Source organism: Tamandua tetradactyla, chromosome 4 (assembly GCF_023851605.1).
Source record: "Tamandua tetradactyla isolate mTamTet1 chromosome 4, mTamTet1.pri, whole genome shotgun sequence".
NCBI lineage: Eukaryota > Metazoa > Chordata > Mammalia > Pilosa > Myrmecophagidae > Tamandua > Tamandua tetradactyla.
Window position 1 is genome coordinate 132,653,255 of NC_135330.1, and position 22,020 is coordinate 132,675,274.

Here is a 22,020-nt window from a genome sequence, read left to right on the forward strand (position 1 = left end):
ACAGAGCATCAGCATTTCAGAAGGTATTCCTGAACCTCAGGGATCAACTTACCATTGCTTCTAGTTTCATAATAAAATTAAATATGCTTAAAATTTAAACATCAAAAGATAGACACTAATTTCTACCTTGAGTTCATGGACAGGGCTTTTACAAATGATCGTTGATATATGTCTCCCCAGAAAGACATTAAAGAAAAGAGATTTAAGTGAGTTTCCATAAATGTGAATAGGACAAATATAAAATTCCATGCACTAATTTATTTATACGTTAAGAAAGCCAAGTGCTTGGGCATGCCACGGTGGCTCAGCAGGCAAGAACGCTTGCCTACCATGCCAGAGGACCCCGGTTCGATTCCCGATGTCTGCCCATGTTAAAAAAAAAATAAAAGAAAGAAAGATAGAAAGCCAAGTGCTAATGAAAAACTTTGGTATACATTTTTGTGTACGAAAAAGTAAATGTTCTTAATTCAGTCCCAATTTTATAAGGGTAGTTATAGTCCTGATTTATCTTCTTCTATTCTTACTGTACAAGAGAAGAAGCTAAGAAAAGCAGACTGTATCTGAATAGTCTGAAAAACACAGCTCCTCTTACATATGTCAAGAAAAATGAAACTCATCCAAAACTTTAGCTATCAGCATTAAAAATTTTTGAAACAGCCTTGCTTTTCACACAGCAAGTTCTAACAGACAAAAATAATCTTCATTCATTCATTCATTCATTCACACGTATTTATTGTGTGCCTCCCTTGTGCCAATCCCTGCACTGATTGATGGGAATGTAGTCATTAATATTCTATGTGGCAAATGGAAAACGTCAATGAAAAATTTCCAATAAATCCTTAGAAATATTTACAAAATGTGCAGAATGAGGAGCCCACAGAGGAAATCAGGAATAATCAGAAGGAGAAATAGAAGGAAGGCAAATAATTAATTGTATAAAAAGTGTCCAACAGTTTCAAATACTGCAGTAGGTAAAGTAAAAATAATATTAAAATTTTTCTATTACTAATAAGACATTCTGTGGGGACACCTTGATTGAGAGTGGTTTTACTGCAATGGTGAGGTTTGAGAAGGGGATTTGAGGAAGTGGAGAAAGTGACAGGGATACTGTAAAGACATACAGTAAAGAGACTGTGAAGAATGCTGTGGTGGAAGCTAGAGGATTAAAGGATAGAGGGAGATTTAAGGGGATAACTTGGCAACACTAGAGCTAGACACCAACAAGAAAGGAGTCATCCCTGATGATTCCTGATGAAAATGCATAAAGACAGAGAAATAAAGTAGCATAAAATTGAAGAAGGTGGCATTGCTCACAATGGAAAAGGAGGGAAAAGAAAAGATGCAGATAGAGATTAGGATGCTGTTTGGGGGCAGAAAATTAAGGGTGATAGTATTTGTAGATTCTTATTTCAATGTGAAGATCCATAAGTTCAACAATTTTCTTTTTATCTTAACTATTTCAGGTAAATCTGAATGTGGGAGGAAAGGGAAAAGAGAGATTGAAGGAGAGTTAAGGAGATATATGGAAAATAACTTAAATACCTGCTGTAAAAATTAGAAGTAAGAACTGAAGAAGGATTCATGAAAGAATTGCAGGTCATGATTGAGGTTCCAGGTGAAATGGGATATCATAAATTTTTAGTGGAATAAATCTACATCATCTATATCATTCTGTAGGGTAGTTAGTTAGTGGCCAGGTGTGTGTATAGAGAAGACTAGCAGGAATTTCCTCAAGAAGTATAACTGAAGAACAGTAGAACTGGGGAAAAAGAAATAGAAGTGGAGAAGGATTGAAGGGTTGAAAGGCTGGACCAGGAACCTTAGACAGATGAGGAAGAGAAGAGAAGAGGATAGGAGGTTAGAGAGTGAGAAATAGAGGGCGGGCCACGGTGGCTCAGCCGGCAAGAATGCCTGCCTGCCATTCCGGAGGACCCAGGTTCGATTCCCGGTGCCTGCCTATGTAAAAAAAAAGAGAGTGAGAAATAGAAATAGAAATAGAGAGTTCAAGCAACAGTGTGACTATATGAAGTTAAAGAAAGTGTATCTTGATATTAACTGAGACTTTCCAGGTGATGATAAGATCCAGGGTTTGAGAAACAAAGTTGAGTGAAGATAATATTCACTGCAGGTGAAAAAGAAAAAAAATCATAAAACTGAAATGTTAGGGTACTGGGTCTTGAAGCTATCCCAAAAGAATGTGGATTGTTTCAGAGTGTGAGGAAATGCTCCAAATGAGATGGGTAACCAAGAAAGGTCTTCAAAACCATGTGACAGAAGAGACAGCCAAGAAAATTGTCTTTAGTAGAAAATCATTTAATGATACTTCTAAGTTTATACAGAGATAAGAAGAAGGAAATATTTCATAGTGGAAAGTGTGTGGGATTTGGAATTAAATAGACCTAAGTTCAAATCCCAAGTTTCCCATTTACTAGTTCTTTGACCTCATTTATCTGAACCTCGGCTTCATTAAAAATAAAATGTGGGGCGGGCCGCGGTGGCTCAGCGGGCAAGAGTGCTTGCCTGCCGTGCCGGAGGACCCCGGTTCGATTCCCGGCCCCAGCCCATGTAAAAAACAAACAAACAAACAAAATATAATAAAACAAGAAAATGTTTAAAGATGTTTCCCTTTCTTCCTCCCTTCCTTCCTTCCATCCTTCCTTCCTTCTCTGTCTTTCCTTCCCTTCCTCCCTCTCTCTTTAAAAAAAAAAAAAATAAAAAAAATAAAAAAAAATAAAATAAAATGTGGATTCAATCAGCATATGTTTAATGGGCTTCTTCTTTATACCAGTGTTTGGGCAAAGTGCTAAAATCATTGTATCTTGTTTTTAGGATTGTTGAAGGAGTAAGTTAATATACAAAATCCAATGCGTAAATAAATATTACTGTCTCATTATTCCTGGCATTTCTAAGGTCCTGTTAGGAATTATGTTTCCATTATAATAATAACAATAATTTAAATGCATGTTTTCTTACTGCCAAGTGAAGATATATCCAGGTAATTAAATACATCCGAATATTTCCATCTTTGAACAAATTATATATTTCTCATTCTTTGGGCCTTTTTTAACAAGTGGGTCAAGTTACCTCATCTTTGGAAAGTAACATACCCAAGGCTTTTGCTTAATACATGATTTATCTGCAAAGGTGCAATTTGGTTATAGCATGTCTGGCTCTTTGCCATAGAAACATGATATGATGGGTTTTACTCTATGATTTTTAAAAGAAATAATAATTAAGCAATATACATTTTGTCAGCATGAATTTCATGCTAATGTAAACTGTAATATGTTTTAAGGTTATAAGAAATTCTTTGCAAAGATTGTTGTTTCTGAATATCAAGTGTGTCTGATGTATATAATGTGCCCTGATATCTTTGACATTTGAAATAGTTCATTTTTTCTCTGAGAAGATATGCTGCTGAATGATATTTATTGAAAATAGACACAATTAAAATGGCTTGTCCACCTATTTTCCAAACATTCATGATTGCCGTGGTGATGCCTACAATACTGCTAACTCCTACCACATCTTGGCTGTACCTTTATAATAGAAAACTGACTTTCTTTTGGCTGGATGGGCTGTCTCCTAAAGAAAGACATAAAATTTTTAGAAACTTCTAAGTAGAAACAGCTTCTGACTAAGGCAATTTTTAATTATTATTAAGCTCAAGCAATCTTTTCATGCTTTTCCAAATTTACCTGGGATTATAAGGATTCCCCTTCAGTGTGTGAGAATTCTCTTTAGCAGTTTTTGGTCCTATAGTCTCTAGTCTAGGCTACTGCACTGGGAAAGCTGAGCACTTTCTGCTTTAACTCAAAAGTTAAAGCAGATTTCTTGATTGAGAAAGGCTTAGAATCACAGATCTTACTTTCTATAATTTAGGTAGGCTGCAGCAACCACTTAATATTCCCTTACTTTCAGCCAGTTACTGATTCCTAATCACACATTTTCTCACAATTCTTTAAACAACTACTTTCCAAATGTAGAGACTATACAGCTATTATAAAGCTAAATCTCCATACTTTTGGCACTTTCTCCTCCTCAATTATTCTGAAATTCTCCTTTCTAAGTCATCCACTTTATGGTTTGCAAAGAGAAATAAGATTTGAAGTATGGATTAGCATTTATAATTTTGCTACAGAACCTAGGCAGTTTATTGAAGGTCATTCATAATAACCTTCCTTCTCAGAAAAAGCCTGTTATTAAATCTAATATCAATCTACAAAACATAACAATCTGGGTTTTACAAACCATGTGTTCGGAACATTTTATTCACAACAGATGAGTGGCTCTTAGAAGGAAAGAAGAACCCATAAGGTATTCACGGCCATGACTGGTTTGTCTCTTTAAAGTCTCATCTCTGATCTACACAGGCAGGTTTAGCTCTCACTGCTTTCCAGCATGAGTTGGGATAGTACCTCTTGCTCCTCCTGAATATATTATACTCATTGTCTACTCTAAGCCCTCTAAATCCTCTTGTGTACTATTGCCCTAAACTGATGGGTCTACACTTTCCTTCTGCTTCCTTTTCATATCTTACCCATTTTTCTTTTTTTAATATAAAAGTCTTCACGAAGTTGCATGTTATCCTTGTGCAGGGGCCATGCTAATCTTCTCTGTATCATTTCAATTTTAGTACATGTGCTGCTGAAACAAGTATATATCTTATTTGTTTGTATTTTTTTCTTACCTATTTTTAAAGACCAAGTTCAGGAACCACTTCCCCAATGCTTTGTTGAACTTGCCTATCATGATCTCTCCATTCTTTGAATTTCTGTTCATGTGTTTTTCATATCTCATTTTAACTTTCAGCCCTGGGTCATGGGGTTACATTGTTTCTTGAATATTTCTTCCACCCACTAGCGCCAGTAGTATATCTTACCAAAGGACAAAACCCTCTACATCTGATATAGTATGGCCTCTGTTTGGGGGTGGATATGGATATTGCTATCCTGTGTTCCTATTTCCATCATAAGTAGTTGAGATAAGGCATGTCGACACAAGTTTTTCCAACTCTTGCCCTCCATTTTAATGCTATCATAGGATAGGGAGTTGCTTTTCTAATAAATCTCAGCATGTCAATCATGGGGTTTCCCCTTTAGTAAGAAGAGTTCCCTCACTGAAGGATGAGGATGCTGTTTGAGGGGGCTCATTTCCACTTATATCAGCAAAGTATGTAAAATATTGTCCTTTCACTGGAGAAATCTAGGCCATCCCGACCTTTTCACTTTCTGGCCATAAAGGCAGAACCTGCCATGATTTGAGCAGTCCCTAGACTAGGCCTGGTGCCATAAACAGGACCATCAATGTGAATTCCTTATTTAAGTTCCTCCTTGGTAAGGTAATCTGGAGTCTGCTTTGCAGTCCCACACATGGATTCTGGATGAGGCAGGGTAGGACATGAGGACAGAAATACTCATCCAGGTTACAAGGCTTACACTAAAACTCAACATCAAAGTCAAGAGAAACTTACTATTGAAGCAAGATTGTTGGGTACTCAAATGTGTTATTTCCCTATTCTGTATGCACAGGTACCTCTTCTGAGAATTCTGAAGAAGAGAGAAAAATCATAGGCTACAAGAATACAATCATATTGCAAAAGAAATACCATCATAAATTCTTCAAATCCCAAGTTCAAAAATGAAAAAAGAAAATAGTTTTAAAATAATTTCTATGAGTTATTTTAAATTTAAAAAATAACCCAAGTCATAAAGACAATGGTTGTGATAAAAAAAAAAACAAATTGTGCTTACATGAATAAATAAATGCATTCAACATAAATAACAAGAAAGAAAAGATTAACATTTGTTATCGATGATTTGCTGTTTATAGTGTCTATTTTTACTGGACTTTCTTTCCCTATTTTATATTCAAATATTAGATGCACATGGTAAATACAAAGTCTTTAATTGAAAACAATTTATCATTTTTATAGGCCCTTATATTCAGTCCAGTACTTTAACCATTTCATTTTTAAAGTAGATAAGGTCATAGGTCTAAAAATACAATTATATCAATGGTTCTAGATTTAATTATTGGCACTCTGTAATGAAAAGTGTTTAACTTCTATTACTTCCCAAACAATATTCTTCATTCATCACACATTTTTGCCAAATATATTTTCATTATACTATAAGTGATTTTTTTAATTCTGTCATTGATTAGTTTTGTGACACTATATAATATTATTAAGGTTCTATTTCTATTCCATTAAACTTATATAAAACCTTTTTACTCAAAGTATTGCAGTATACTAAGATTACTCTCTTTTTCTTAGTCAACAAATATTTATTGACCACATACCATATATTAATTGCTCTGGCTAGAACTTCAAACACAAGGTTGAATAACAATGGTGATAGTGGACATCCTCGTCTTGTTCCTGATCTTAGGGGGTGTGGTAGTTAAGTTCAGGTGTCAGCTTGGCCAGGTGAACCTGCCTAGTTCTAATGCTGTGGACCTGATGCATGTGCATCTCATCTGCTGCTGATTACATCTGCGGTTGGCTAGGAGGCGTGCTTGCTGCAATGAATGATGTTTGATTTAATTGGCTGGAAGCTTAAATGAGAGAGGTCAGCATAGCACAGCCCAAGCAGCACAGCATACCTCATCTCAGCACTTGCTGCTCAACCCAGGCCTTTGGAGATGCAGAAAGGAATGACCCTGGGGAATGTTGTTGGAACCCAGAGGCCTGGAAAGAAGGTCAGCAGAGATTGCCCTGTGCCTTCCCATGTAAGAAAGAACCTCAGTTGAAAGTTAGCTGCCTTTCCTCTGAAGAAGTATATATTTTTAACTAAGTAAATCCCCTTTTATTAAAAGCCAATCCATCTCTGGTGTGTTGCATTCTGGCAGCTTTGGCAGACTAAAACATCCATCAATTGCTCAAGATTTTCCTGACTACTTAACTTTGTACTGAATCTTTTCCTTTAACTTTTTGTTTTCAGAGAAGTGTCTGTATTTATTTTTTACTATGGATAAAATAATACCTTCACAGTAATCTAAATTTATCCACTTCACAGTCACACTATATCTAAACTGGAACCCACTGATCCCAGGTGTCCTTTATGCCTTAATGCCTCCTTTTTAATATAGACTCATTAGGGTCTAGGATTGTTACTCAAATATTAAATTTCTGAGTTAGAGTCACTAATTCCTGAACCTCTGTTTATTTTCTTTCTGTAAAAAGTGTACTAGTTTGAATCTATTGTGTATCCCCAGAAAAGCCATGTTTTAATACTGGCCGAATCTTGTGGGGGCAGTTGTTTCTTTTATTCTTGATTCAATACTGCAGGTTGAAAACTCTTGATTAGATTATCTCCATGGCGAGGTATACACCAAATTGTGGGTGTGACTTTTGATTAGATAGAGCTGTGACCCCACCCATTCTAGGTGGGTCTTGATTACTTTACTGGAATCTTTTAAAAGAGGAAGCATTTTGGAGAGAGTTCAGAGCTGACAGAGTGAGAGCCAACAGAAAATTCAAAGCAGAGCTGACACAGATGCTGACATTTGGAGAACAAAGACACCAATGTTTGGAGGTGCTGGGAGCCCAGCAGACATCACCATGAAATATTAGGCAAGCCAGAACCTGTAGTGAGCCAAGGGAGGCCAATAGATGAAAGCCAGCCCCAGAGAACAAGTGAATCACCCCTATAGGAACAGAGACTAGAAAGCAACGGAGCCCAGAAGCAAGGGACCAGCAGATGCCAGCCATGTGACTCCACAGCTGACAGAGGTGTTCCTGACCCATCAGTCTTCCTTGAATTATGGTATCTTTACCTGGATACCTTAGTTTGGACATCTTTATAAGCTCAGAACTATAAAACTTAGAACTTGTCACTTCTTAAATTCCCCTTATAAAAAAACTTCTGGTACATTGCATTCTGGTAGCTTCCATACTAATACATAAAGTAACTTGGGAAATAGCATGCCAAAACAAGCTATCTATGAACTTGCATGCCAAGATTATCTGAATGTTGCTTTCATAATGGATTGGCCTCAGCTTCAGTTGATCAAATCGTTTTCTCTCAGAACTTGGAAGATATTGCTTCATTATCTTCCTATAAGTTTGCATTAATGATGAGAAGCCTGATGCCAGTTTGATTCTTTTCCTTTTCTAGTGCCCATTTTTTTAAGAAAAGCTTTAAGATTGTCTCTTCTTCAAGCATGTTATTCTAAAGTTCATGAGAATGTGTCTTTGTGTGGATTTTTAAATTATTGATCCTGCTCTGTGTTTGAGTAGGTTTTTTAATGTGTCTATTTAGGTCTTTCCTTCCTGTAGAGGAATGAGGGATTTTATGTTTTTATTTCTATCTTTTGATCCATTTTATCTGATCTTTCTTTCTGAAAATCCTATAAGTTAGAACTTGGACCTGCCAAATTGGCATACTTTCCCATTGTCAGTTTTCTTTCATATTTTCTGTTCTTTTTTTCTGAGCTTTCCTTGGTAATTCTTTCTTTTCCAATCATTCTTCAGAAATTTTATTTTTGCTCATAATAGTTGTTATTTTGATACCACTTTCTTTTCTCTAATTCCTTTTTCTTACCTATTTTAAAATGTAAGATGTATAGGACGGGCCACGGTAACTCAGCAGGCAGAGTTCTTGCCTACCATGCCAGAGATCCGGGTTTGATTCCGGTGCCTGCCCATGCAAAAAAAAAAACAAAACAAAACAAAACTAAGGTGTGTAATATCTCCTAACATTTTCTATAATTGGCTATTGGAATGTGTTTTTATCTTCTCTCCAGGACTATTCTTTATCCCAAGGCCAGCTGTTTTGTTTCTATTGATCTTTCGCTTTAATAACTATTGATATTTTGTGTTAAGTCCTTCACTGCAAATTTACATTAATGAAATGAAAGAATAGGGTAGGCCAATAATTTGAGGTAAAGGATATGAGCTCCCTCTGCTGCTGGGTTATTGGATCTGTTTCCATATTTATGTTTCCTCTGAAAAAGAAGGCTGATGAAGAGGTCCAGGGAGGCAGGTGGAGTTTATAAACTGAAAGATTAAGCTTTCATGATCATGAGCACTGTCATTAGGCTGGGAAGCCAGGAATATCATAAAGACAAACACTTCTGCATTTACTTGGGCCAACACTTGCCCTAGGAGCATTTGCTGCCCACAGTCAGGACATTCATTTTCTTTAGATAGAACACTCCTCATTTTTGCCATAGAGAAAAACCAGGCAGTCACTTTTTTAGTGTGAACTTTGTCATATTCATAGAGAGATATAATGAAGGGAGAGGAGTAGAGACTACTGGTGGTTGGCACAGATGCTTGAGACGGAAATTCATTTCCCTCCATTCTTACTCTAGCCCTGAGTGTTATCTATTCCAATCTGATGTCAGTGCTTGTCTAGGACCCCTCTGGGAGAGCAGCTCTTACCTTCACTGCAGACCCCTCGTGCACTGACCCTGGCCTGTGACTTCTCCATTCATTAGTACCATCCACCTGTGTTCAGTCATTCTTAGGTCTGTGAAAGTCACTTCAACTTCTCATGACCTCATTCTCTCTTTGCACTGGTAGTTTTTTTTTTCCTTTGTGGAAGTATATACTGTCATTTAAATGGCATCTTGGTAGGGAGAGGAAGCTACTATATATGTCTAGTCTGCCATCTGGAACTGGAAACCTTGATCACTTTGCTATCCCTATAAGATTTGCAGTGGTGAAAAGAATTGTGAAATATTGTATTACACTATTGTATCTTCTAATTGAGCAATTGGTAGCATGTTTGTGTGTGTATGATATTCTCAAGCAGCACCAATTCATTAGAATAATGCATGCATAGTTAGAATTTATAGGTGAGTTTACATTGATTTCACTCTTCATACTTTAATAAAATAATTTAATGTACTTTGTGTTCACCATTTTCTTAGAAGTAATCTAGCATTAGCTTTAGGAAATCCATGTTAACATACTATAAATGATTTTAAAACAGTATAAGCTAATTGTTCATAAAAATTGTGACATGACTTTAGTGATAGGATTATTCTAGCAGGAGAAAAATAAAGATATGGTACATTTTAAGAAGAATCAATCATTGCTTACAGCCATTATTTAAAATAACATGATTTTGAAATGATTGATCATTGTATTCTATTCAATTCCCCTGATCCTTTCAGAGGAAAAATTATAACTTCTAAGTTTGATTTTGGGGGGAAAAACTAATTTGTACTAATCTGAGTCTGTGTAACAAGACATAATTTGAAGATTACTAGAAATTTTTAAGTAAAACATGATTCCTTTCTTCCCCAACAAAAATAATAAATCATTCCTCTAAAAATGTGAAATTGCGTAGTGTTTTGGTTTGCTAAAGCTGCCAGAATGAAATATCCCAGAAACCGAATGGCTTTTAAAAAGGGACTTTTGGGTAATTCAGTGCTTAGAATGCCTGCTTTCCATGCTGGAGACCGAAGTTTGATTCCCAGATCATGCATTCCCCACCCCCCCACCCCCCAAAAAAAACACAAAGGAAAAGAAAAGGGAATTTTCAAGTTGTAAGTTTACAGTTCTAAGGCCATGAAAGTGTTCAAATTAAGACACCAAAAGGTTACCTTCACTCAAGACAGGCTGATGCCATTGGGAACAACTCTGTCAGCTGGGAAGGCATGTGGTTGGCATCTGTTGGGGTCTTTGGTTTAGGTGTAAGTTCACTTCAAACTTATGCAAACAAAAAAGAGTATTATAAAAAATAACACCCCTAAGAAAATATTAAGATTTAAAATATGAACTTATTTTCCAATAAGTAAAGATTTACTACTATAAATATATACCTTACAAAAATATTTTTTAAAACTCACATACATGGGAGATTTCAATACATAACTCTCCTCTACAGATAGAATAACCAGAGGTCCTACAAGGAAATAGAGAACTTAAACAATTTAATAAATGAATAATAATTAACTGACATATATAGATTGTTACACCCCAAAACACCAGGATATACATTCTTCTCCAGTACTCATAGAAAATTCTCTAAGATAGATTATATTCTGGGGCACAAAACAGGTCTTTATAAACTTAAAAAGAGTAACTTTCTATGATCACAATGGGATGAAGCTGGAAATAAATAACCACCAAAGAACCAAAACTTTCACAAATATATGAAGAATAAATAATGCACTTTAACCAGTGGGTGAAAGAAGAAATTGTGAGGGAAATCAGTAAGTATCTGGAGATACCCAGAATTTATGGGATGCAGCAAAGTGCTGAGAGGGAAATTTATTGCCCTAAATGCCTATATTAGAAAAGAAGAAGGAGAAAAAATCAAAAATTTAACTGCTCATCTTGAGGAACTAGGGAAAGGACAGAAAACTAACCTCAAAGCAAATGGAAAAGAAAAATAACAAAGATTAAAGCTGAATTAAATGAATTGGAGAACAAAAGAAATAGAATTAATAAGACCAAAAGGTGGTTATTGGATAAAATCTGTAAAATGCATCTATACTCTAATACAACTAGCTAGGCTGACAAGGAAAAAAGAGAGAGGATGCAAACAAACAAAATTTAAAAAAAAATTTAGCATTCAACAAAATTCAACGTTGTTATCATGTATTCTGAAAAAAATTTTAAAATCATGAGAGGATACAATGAACAATACACCAACAATCTAGACCACTTAGGTGAGATGGATAAATTCCTAGAGACACACAAACAAGCTACACTAACTCAAGAAAAAATAGAACATCTCAACAAACCAATCACAAGTAAATAAATTCAATCAATCATTTACGATATTCATACAAAGAGAAGCCCAGAACCAGAAGGCTTCACAGGGGAATTTTTTCAAATATACCAAAAAAAGAAGAATTAACACTAATTCTGCTCAAACTTTTCTAAAGCATTGAGGAGAAAGGATTGCTACCTAACTAATTTTATGACGCTAACATCACTTAATACCAAAACCAGGTAAAGAAATTATAAGAAATGAAAATTACAGGCCAATCTCCCTAATGAACAGAGAAGCAAAAAATCTCAACAAAATACTAACAAACTGAATCCAACAGCACATTAAAAGAATTATGCACTATGATCAACTGGGGCTTATATCAGGAATGCAAGAGTGTTTCAGCATAAGAAAATCAATGTAACACAGCACATTAACAAACAGAAAGGTAAAAAGCACATGATCATCCCAATTGATGCTGAGTAAGCATTCAACAAAATTCAACAGCCTTTTCTGATGAAAACACTTGAAAAGGTAGGAATCAAAGGTAATTTCCTCAATATGATAAAGGGCATGTATGTAAAACCTATAGCCAGCATCATACTCAATGGTGAGAGACTGAAATCCTTTCCCCTAAGATCAGGAATGAGACAAGGAGGCCTTCGGTTACCGCTATTATTCAACATTATACAAGGAGTTCTAACTAGAGTAATAAGGCAAGAAAAATAAATAAAATACATCCAAATCAGAAAAGAAGAAATAAAACTTTCATTTTTTTGCAGATGACATGATACTATACTTGGAAAATCCTGAGAAGTCTACAGCAAAGTTTCTTGAGCTAATAAACAAATTCAGCAAGACAGTAGGACTTAAAATAAATGTGCAAAAATCAGTAATGTTTCTATATATAAGCAATGACCTAACTGAGGAGAAAATTAAGGGGAAAAATCCATTCAATATAGCAAGTAAAAGAATCAAGTATTTCGGAATGAATTTAACTAGAGATGCAAAGGAACTGTACATGGAAAACTACATAATATTGCTAAAAGAAATCAAAGGGGATCTACATAGGTAGAAAGACATTCCCAGTGCATGGATAGGAAGGTTAAATGTAGTTGAGATGTCAAATCTCCCCTGAATTGATCTACAGAGTCAATTTAATACCAGTCAAAATTCCATCAGTCTATTTTGAAGGCTTGGAAAGGCTGATTGCCAAATTCATTTGAAAGGAAAGAGACCTCAGATAGCTGAAAATATCCTTAAAAAAGAAGAAAGATGTGGGAGGATTAACACTTCCTGACTTCAAAGCTTATTATAAAGCCACAGTGGTCAAAACAGCATGATAGTAGCATAAAGATAGGAGTATTGACCAATGGAATTGCATAGAAAGCATGGAAATAGACCACCAACTCTATGGGCAACTGATCTTTAACAAGGCCCCTAAATCCAATGAACTGGGACAAAATAGTCTTTTCAATAACTGGACATGGAAGAACTAGATATCAATAGCCAAAAGAATGAAAGAGGATCCTTACCGTATACCCTGTCATGGTCAGGTTCATGTGTCAACTTGGCCAGGTGGTGTCTTCTGGTCTGGTAAGCGCTGTCTTGTGTGTTTCTATGAGGGCATTTCATGGACTTAAATCATGATGATGTTGGCTGCATCCACAGCATTGTAATCAGCTAAGGGGAGTGTCTTCTGCAATGAGTGATGCTTAATATAATCACCAGAAGGTTTTTAACGAGAATTCAGAAGAGACAATCACTCTTCATGCTTCAGCCAGCCAGCCTCTCCTGAGAGTTCATTATGGACCCTCATTGGTCTGCCAGTTCGCAGCCTGCCCTACAAATCTGGGACTCTTACATCTCCACAGTTGAGACAATTTATAAATTTTGTATTTACAGATATTTCCTACTGATTCTGTTTCTCTAGAGAACCCTAGCTAATATACACCCTATTAAAAATGAACTCAAGTAGATCAAATACCTAAATATAAGAACCAGTATCATAAAACTCCTTGAAGAAAATATAGGAATACATCTTCAAACCTAGTAATAGTAGATAGCTTCCTAAACTTTAACCCTAAAGCATAAGCAATGATAGGAAAAATAGATAAATTGGAATTCCTCAAAATCAAATGCTTTCTGTCTCAAAAGACTTATTAAAAAGGTGAAGAAGTGGGCAGGCCATGGTGGCTCAGCAGGCAGAGTTCTCAACTGCCATGCTAGAAACCCAGGTTTGATTCCCAGTGCCTGCCCATGAAAAAAAAAAAAAAAAAAAAAGGTGAAGAGGCAACCCCATGGGAGAAAATATTTGAAAATCATTTATTGGATATAAAGGTTTGATATACTGTATACATAAAGAAAGCATGCAACTCAACAACAAAAGAACAAGCAACCTAATTACAAAATGGGCTAAAGATATGAATAGGCATTTTTCTGAAAAGGAAATACAGAAAGCTAAAAAGCACATAAAGAGATGCTCATTTTTATTAGCTCTAAGGGAAATGCAGATCAAGACTACAACGAGATACACACCTCAAACTATAAGAATGGCTGCAATTAAACAGAAAAGAAACTATAAATGTTGGAGAGGATGCAGAGAAATTAGGACACTTATGAATGGCTGATGGGAATTTATAATGATATAGCTTCTATGGAAGACAGTCCAATGGTTCCTTAGAAAACTAAATATTGAGTTGCCTTATGACCTGCAATACCACTACTCAGTATATACCCAGAGTTGCTGAATGCAGTGACACAGACATTTGTAAACCAATGTTCATAGCAGCATTATTCACAATTGCCTAAAAGATGGAAACAATCCAACTGCCTATCAACAGATGAGTAAATAAACAAACTGTGGTATATACATACTTTGGAATATTATGCAATAGTAAGACAAAATGATGTACTGAAGCACACGATAAGATGGATGAACCTTGAAAACATAATGCTGAGTGAAATAAGCAAGACACAAAAGGATAGATATTGTATGATTTTACTCTTGTGACCATAGTAAAGACAAACACAGAGGCTTATAATGCAAAATATAAGGGACCTAGAGATACATGGAAGCTAGAAATGGGTGAATAGTTATCTAATGAGGTTGACCTTAAATCTAAGGGAATGGATAGAAACGAACGTAGTTCATTATTGGGTGTATAAGTAATATTGGTTGAAAAGAGTTGTATAGAATCATGTATCCCACTGATTAACACTAAAAATATGAGTAATTTCTTGCATGAACTACTTCAAAGGTATGAATTTTGTACAAGGAATTTAAACGGGGGTTGCCTGCTATGGGCTATGTTTAACAGGAAGACATCAAAAGCACCACAACAATACCAGGGGTAAATAATGGGGGTGGAGGGACAAGAATTAAGGAGAGATTTGGATTTTCTATTTGGTGAGGGTGTGTTTTCTGGTTAGTTTTCTCTTGGGAGCAATGAAAATTGTCTAAAATTGAAAGTGTTGATGGACTGTTGACTTTGAACATTATACGTGATGCTCAATGGATGGAGATTGCTGAAGGAAACACTGACTAAGTGGAATGGCAATCTGTGGTGTATAAATATGATCAAATATTGTGCTGCTACAGAAAGGAACAAAGTCATGAGGCATGCAATGTTCTGAGCTGAATCTGTGGGGCATTATGGGATGCAAAATAATTAAGAAACAAAACAACAAATATTGTATGGTCTCATTTAGAAAATACTTATAAGAAAATTGAGGCCTAGATTGTAAGCTTTTATAGCAGTCACATTTAGTTGGAGTGGTAATTGCTATTTCTAGATTTTGAAAGACTATGCTATATATATGTATAACCTGATGTTTCCCTGGAATTTTGGGCATCTGTGTGATACCTAAGACTCAGAGTAGGAGTTCTGAAGTTCAGAAGGTCAGCACTGCCACACACAACAACTGTTAAAGAAATTGAAAAAGAGATCAAGCTTCAATTAAACATGAGAATGAAGTCGATCAGGTCGGGACTAAGGTGATTCAGATTACAGGTGTAAGGAAGACATTGTCTGTATTTCAGAACTTCCCCTACTGTATGAGACCAAAGCAAGAGAGGTTTATTTTGTTCAGAACCTAAATTTTCTGTAGCACATGATCTAACTCAGCCTGTCCAGATAGATCATTTAAAAACCCAAACACGGGGAGCCCAGAATGGAAATGACAGCTTATAATTCTGTATAGCTTAATGTAATGCCCAGATACATCCCAGAGCATGTTGAGAAGATAATTAAAAAGTATTGGAAAAGTCCTTGAGGTATGGTAGAAAAAATATGGAACTATTAAACTTTACCACGGGGGAAGCCCCTGATACTGTCTCAAACATTAGGGACTCCTGAGTCAATAGGCCAAGCCCTTGATCTTGAGGCTTGCTCTTGTAAAGCTTATTCATGTAACAGAGAAGCTTGGCCTACATATATTTATGCCTAAAAGTTACTTCCAGAGAACCTCTTTTGTTGATCTGATGCCTCTCTCTCTCTCTCTCTAAGCCCAACTTTCAAGTGAAATCATTCCCTCCTCCCTAAGCAAGACATGACATCCAGGAATGAAATTCTCCCTGGCAGTGTAGGACATGATTCCCAGGAATGAGCCTGGCTCTGGCTCTGTGGGATCGGCAATGCCTTGCTGACCAAAAGGAAGGAAAGAATTGCAATAAGCAAGGTATCAGTGACTGAGAGTGTTCAATAGAGTCACGAGGGGCCTCTGGAAGCTACTCTCATGCAAGCTTCAGCTAGGCATTGCTATTTATCATGGTTTGTCAAATCCTATCCAAAACCATTCCTTCCAATCCTAAAAAAAAAAAACCGAAGCCTTTACCTGAGATGTCCACAAAAGTTCCATGTAGTATGATTACTTTTCCAAAATCTACAACCTCCAGTGAGTTCCTAGGCCAGATAAGTTCTGAAATGCAGAAAGCCCAGGCTCTCCAGAACATCAGCTATTTCCATTCCCCTATCCCATACTATCCATAACCTTCCCAACATGAAAATGTTAGAATGGTCATAGCTAAATATCCCTAAATATTGAGAGAATGGTCAAAGGAGAAGGTGGAATTCAGAAAAGTTAGGATTCAACAAATGAGTATGATTGCTGAATCATTATATTTATATTCATTTTAGTCTCCAATATCTTGGAGCATCTAGAAGTAAAAACTTAAAATTGTGGATTTATAACCCATACCAAACATGGAAATCTACATTGATTGTTGTGGTGTGCTTTGAAATTTAATGCTTTTTTTTACACATGTTATTTTTCACAACAAAAACAGAGGAAAAAACACACACATGTAGAATAGATAAAGAACGCCTAATCAAAGATGAAAAGGCAGGAACTCAAGAAAAATGGGAAAAAGATTGGAACAGATACTGAATAAAAGAGGACATATGAATGTATATTAAACACATGAAAAGAGGCTCAAATTCATTAATGAGCAGGTAAATGCAAATTATAACCAAAATGAGATGCAGTCATACACCCATCAGAACTAAGTGAAAAATAGAGAAAATAAAGTATTGGCTAATATGTAGAGCAAGTGGAGCTCTCATACATTACTAAAGTGTTTGTAAATAAGTACAAATAATTTGAAACCTGCTTGCCATTTTCTACTACCACTGAACATATATATAATGTATGACTCAGCAATTTAACTATTTAGTGTATAATTAAAAGAAATCTGTCCGTATGTTTACCAGATGCATGTATTACAATGTTCATGGCAGCAGTATTCACAATAATCCCAAATTAAAAACTATTTAAATACTCAGTAACTGTAGAAGTGATGCATAAGTGTGATATGGTAATGAAGTGATGTATACCAATGTGAATGAACAATCTATAACTAATAGAAACTTTATGAAAGAATCTCACAAGATAGTAAAAAAAAGAAGCCAAGAAGCAGGAAAGCACAGGGTACATGATACCATTTATATTTAAAACAAAATAAACCAAGAGAAAACAAACAAAAACTAGCAAAATTTATCTGTGTTGTGAGAAGTATAGATAACAGTTACCCTTGGGTAGGTAAAAGGATGAGAGGAAAAGAAATGAGAGTGACTTATCAGGTGCTGTATTGCTACATTCATTGATCATATTGCTAGTTGCATAAGTGTGTTCAGGTTGTGAAAATATATCGAGCTGTGCATGTAAGTGAAATTTCTATTTGTATATTATACTTCAATACAATGATTTTTTAAAGGTAAAATTAGCGGAATGGGAGTGCTAGCAAAGGTTGAGATTGCTAAATTATGGAGACAAGAACAAAATGTTGCCTGGGAGAAACTTCCAATTAACATTTCAAAACTTAGAACTTGGGTGAATTAAGAATAACTTAAGGTGAATGGACATCACCCTAGTCAAAAAGAAGAACCTTGGGGGAATGAGTACTATAGAGGCCAACATTCCTTCAGCTTTGCTGTGCTGAGCTTTACCGATGTACTTTGCATTGAGCTGCTGTTATTTTGTGGCAACAAACAAAACAGACAGACAAAGAAAAATATCAGCTTTCTGACGAAGTTCATATGGGAATCAGAACCAACAAGATTACTGTTTTATGCTGAAAGCATTCCTCTGTTTACCAGCCATGCACATGTTTGTTGCATTTCAGAGAGCACAAGTCAAAGCAGAAGAGACTGTAGGGTTCAAAGTGGTAAATTCACTTGAAGTTAATGAAGTTTAAGCTATAGAACTCTTCACTTGCAGAGAAAACTTCTAAGGCCCTCAAAGGACTCCTAGTATTATGATCACAGTGGTCATGTATTTTTGTAAAAATTTACTAAATTAAGTTATTGTTCTTTCCTCTTTTTTTCTTAAAGAGGTCTCACCAAATTGTATAAGCCTAAGGCAACTCGCTTTCAGATTCTATACTTAGGAAGTCCCTTGCTTCATTTCGTTTAATGGGTACAGGAACAACCCAAGTAATCATAGTGAATATCTTTAAATAAGTGATGAGATAAAAAAAGAAGTTTCCCACTCTTTTAATCTCCTTATTAAAATAAAGCCCTAAGCAAAAATCAATGTACTTTTTATAAATATTAGTCATAGCTCTTTCCTCAAGACTTATTCCAGGATATGTGCAAGTCACAGGAAAGAAAAAATGGTTTAAATGGTATGGGAAGAAAACCACTGATTAGAAATGAAAAGCACTGTAAATGAAAATGGGAGATTTAGTGATTTTTGCCTTAGTTGCTAAACCCCTTATAATGTGTGTCATTAGAAAACAATTTAAATATCTGGTGAAGACCCACAAGGGGGCAAATTCCAAAGGTGGTTTGGACTCTTATTAAAAATGCAGTGAAATTGCAACTCCACATTACAATAGTAATTAAGAGTGGTTAAAAGCACCCTGAAGAGATGTAATTACCTTTAAAATAATTCTGCAACTTAAGATTTATATTTAATGCATTTATTTATCAGTTAATTGATAATTTGCCACTTAAATTAATGTGAAATCCCCTACTACAAGACATAGCGAACATTTATCATTCATTTGAAGATGTTTTATTGCTTTTGCTTGCAAATACTTAGGATGACCACCTTCTTCATTACAGCTAATATAATATTCTTGTAAAGTAGATGAGAATAAGGTGGTTACCAGAGGGCATGTTCATTTATTGAGTCATTTAAATTTACAATAACTCACAAGAGCAGTAATAATTCTCTGAAACAAATGATTATTTTCACATTTTTAAAATAAATTGATGCCAAAGTTATTTTATAATAGTTTGGAAAGGCAGGAAATAGAAATTTATGACAAATACTAAACAACACAGTAATAAAGTAGTTTATTACTTTATTATATATATATATAATCTATTAAAATATTAGAAATATTTCATGATTCTCTAAAGAAAGATAGATTTCTGTTAATCAAATCCTGCATTATACCAATTCCCAACATTAAAACAGAGATTTATTGTGCCAGAGGTAAAAATTGTCCCTGGAAATTTTAAATGATCAAATTAAAGGTAGGACATTTTAAAGATATATAATAAAGGAAAATGAGAACTACTCAACCTAAAAATTAGCTTAATAGCAAACCATTCATAAAATAAATCTTAGGGTATGCATATGATATAGCATTTGAGTTATTTATAACAAGACTATTTGTTTTCTCTTCACATTATGCATCATATAATTATTCTCCTTTTATCAACTTGAATACATTTTTACTAGTCTCAAATTTTCTTATTACTTAGCAACATGTTCCTTGAGTGATAAAAATAAGAATGATTTCTCTTTTTCCCTTCTCCTCTTTCACTTTACCTTACACACCTATTCTGAAATGTCTTCACCTAGTAATAATTGTTGAGTCTGTCACAGACCTTTAAGCAAAAAATTCTAAAATAGAATAGAAAACTTTTCAATTATTTAACAATAGAGGGAAGGTTGATGGCTCATATTTAGCTGAACCACATAAAAAGAGAGGAAAAACAAACAAAGACTAGCAAAACTTATCTATGTTGTTGGAAAGATAATTGTTACCCTTGTGGAAGGCTATGATTAGAGGAAAAAGAATGAGAGGGCCTTCTCAGGTGCTGTATTGGATTTGGTAATGAACTCTTAGGCAAGACGCAAAAAGCATTTGCAACGAAGGAAAAAGTAGATTCATTGGAATTTCTCAAAATGTAATACCTATGTACATCAAAGAGCATTATCAAGAAAGTGAAAAAGCAGCCTACAGAATAAGATACAACATTTGCATAGCATATATCAGATAAAGGTCTCTATCCACAACATATAAAGTATTCTTACAATGCAACAACAAAAAGACAAATGATAAAAATGGGCAAAGGATCTGTATAGACTTTTCTTCCAAAGAAGATATACTAATGGCCAAGAAATACATGATTCGTTCGTCATTAGAGAAATGAGCCATGAAACCACAATGAGATACTGCATCACACCTACTGAGATGGTACTTAATAATAAAAAAAAGAAAAGGAAAAGAACAAATCGGAACAAATCTGCTTCCTTAAATCGGCAAGGAAGCAGAGAAACTGGAACACTCGGACATCACTTGTGGGAATATAAAATGATACAGCCATTTTGGAAAACCGTTGGCAATTTCTTGAAAAGTTTCATATAGAATTGCCATATAATCCATCAATTCTACTCCTAGAATAGAATATAGATACTCAAATGTGTGTGTGCGTGTGTGTGTGTGTGTGTGTGTGTACTATTCCCAATAGCCCAAAGGTGGAAACAACCCAAATGTCCACCAGAGGATGAATGGTTAAACAAATTTTGGCATCTGTGTATAACGGACTATTATTCAGCCATGAAGGCCTGAAGTTCCAATACATGTTGCAGCGTGTATGAACCATGAACACAGTCCAAGTGAAAGTAGACTGACACAAAGGGTCACATATAATATAATTCCAGTTATGGGAAATAGTCAGAATAGGTAAAAACATGGAGCCAGAAAGCATGTGGGTGGTCATCAGGGACTATGAGGGGGAGCAAACGGGGAATTACTGTTTGTAGATGTATACTTTTAAGGTATGGTACATGTTTTGAAACCAGATAGAGTAGGGCTCACACACCATTGTGAATGTACCGAATGCCATTGAATTGTTCGCTTTAAAATGGTTAATTTTATGTTATGTAAATTTCGACACCCCCCTTCACCCCTTCCGCCCCCACCCACCCCCAGCCAATAAAGAAAAGCACATGGGGGATCTGAGTGCTGGCAACATTTATTTTCTTGACATGGGTAATAGTTATCTGGACTTTTGTTACAGTAATTTGTTAATCTATACATTTATGTTTCACCTATTTTTTTTGAAAATGCTAAATTAAGAAACTTTAAAAATATTAATTTGTCATCATGGAAATGATGTCCCTAATGTCATGTGGACACTTTATTTATATTTTTCACTTATTTTACTCTTGGGAAATGCTCTGTGGGATATTTTACTATTTTTCTTTAATTTTTTTTGTTAGTTTTTCCAACGTGGTATATCATTACAAATCATATACAACATAAACATATGCTGCAAGACTAAATTATTATGTCTTAGAGACATGTACTTGCAATTTGGCTACCACATGTTCTATTTCAATGCTCTGAGAGGTAATGGTCAGTTCTTCAATTGAGGTTATATGTATCTTTTTAAAAAATGCTTAAACTTTTGCACAAGGGAAAAATATTTTTGGATGAAAAAATCCCACTTTTATTCCTGTTGCCCAACATCTTCTAAAGCTATTCTGGGTTTGAGTCTTCTTTGAATTTAGCATTTAGTTCTGTCTTATATCATATCCTGTATGGAAAAAAACACCCAGAAATAAGGAGGCATATAGAGTTTTCAAAATTATATATTATATCAAAATT

The 22,020-nt window shown here is 35.2% G+C and overlaps 1 long non-coding RNA gene and 1 other non-coding gene across 3 annotated transcripts in view; both read right to left on the reverse strand.

Annotated features, from left to right (window-relative positions):
- Window positions 1-22,020, reverse strand: part of LOC143679358 (uncharacterized) — a 196,254-nt gene that overhangs the window by 123,341 nt on the left and 50,893 nt on the right. For both annotated transcript variants that reach the window (XR_013173683.1, XR_013173684.1), the window contains exon 3: window positions 5,474-5,549. This is a non-coding gene — a long non-coding RNA (uncharacterized LOC143679358). The remainder of the gene's footprint in view (window positions 1-5,473; window positions 5,550-22,020) is intronic.
- Window positions 4,554-4,656, reverse strand: LOC143681850 (U6 spliceosomal RNA). The gene has a single exon (XR_013174905.1). It is a non-coding gene; the product is annotated as a U6 spliceosomal RNA (small nuclear RNA).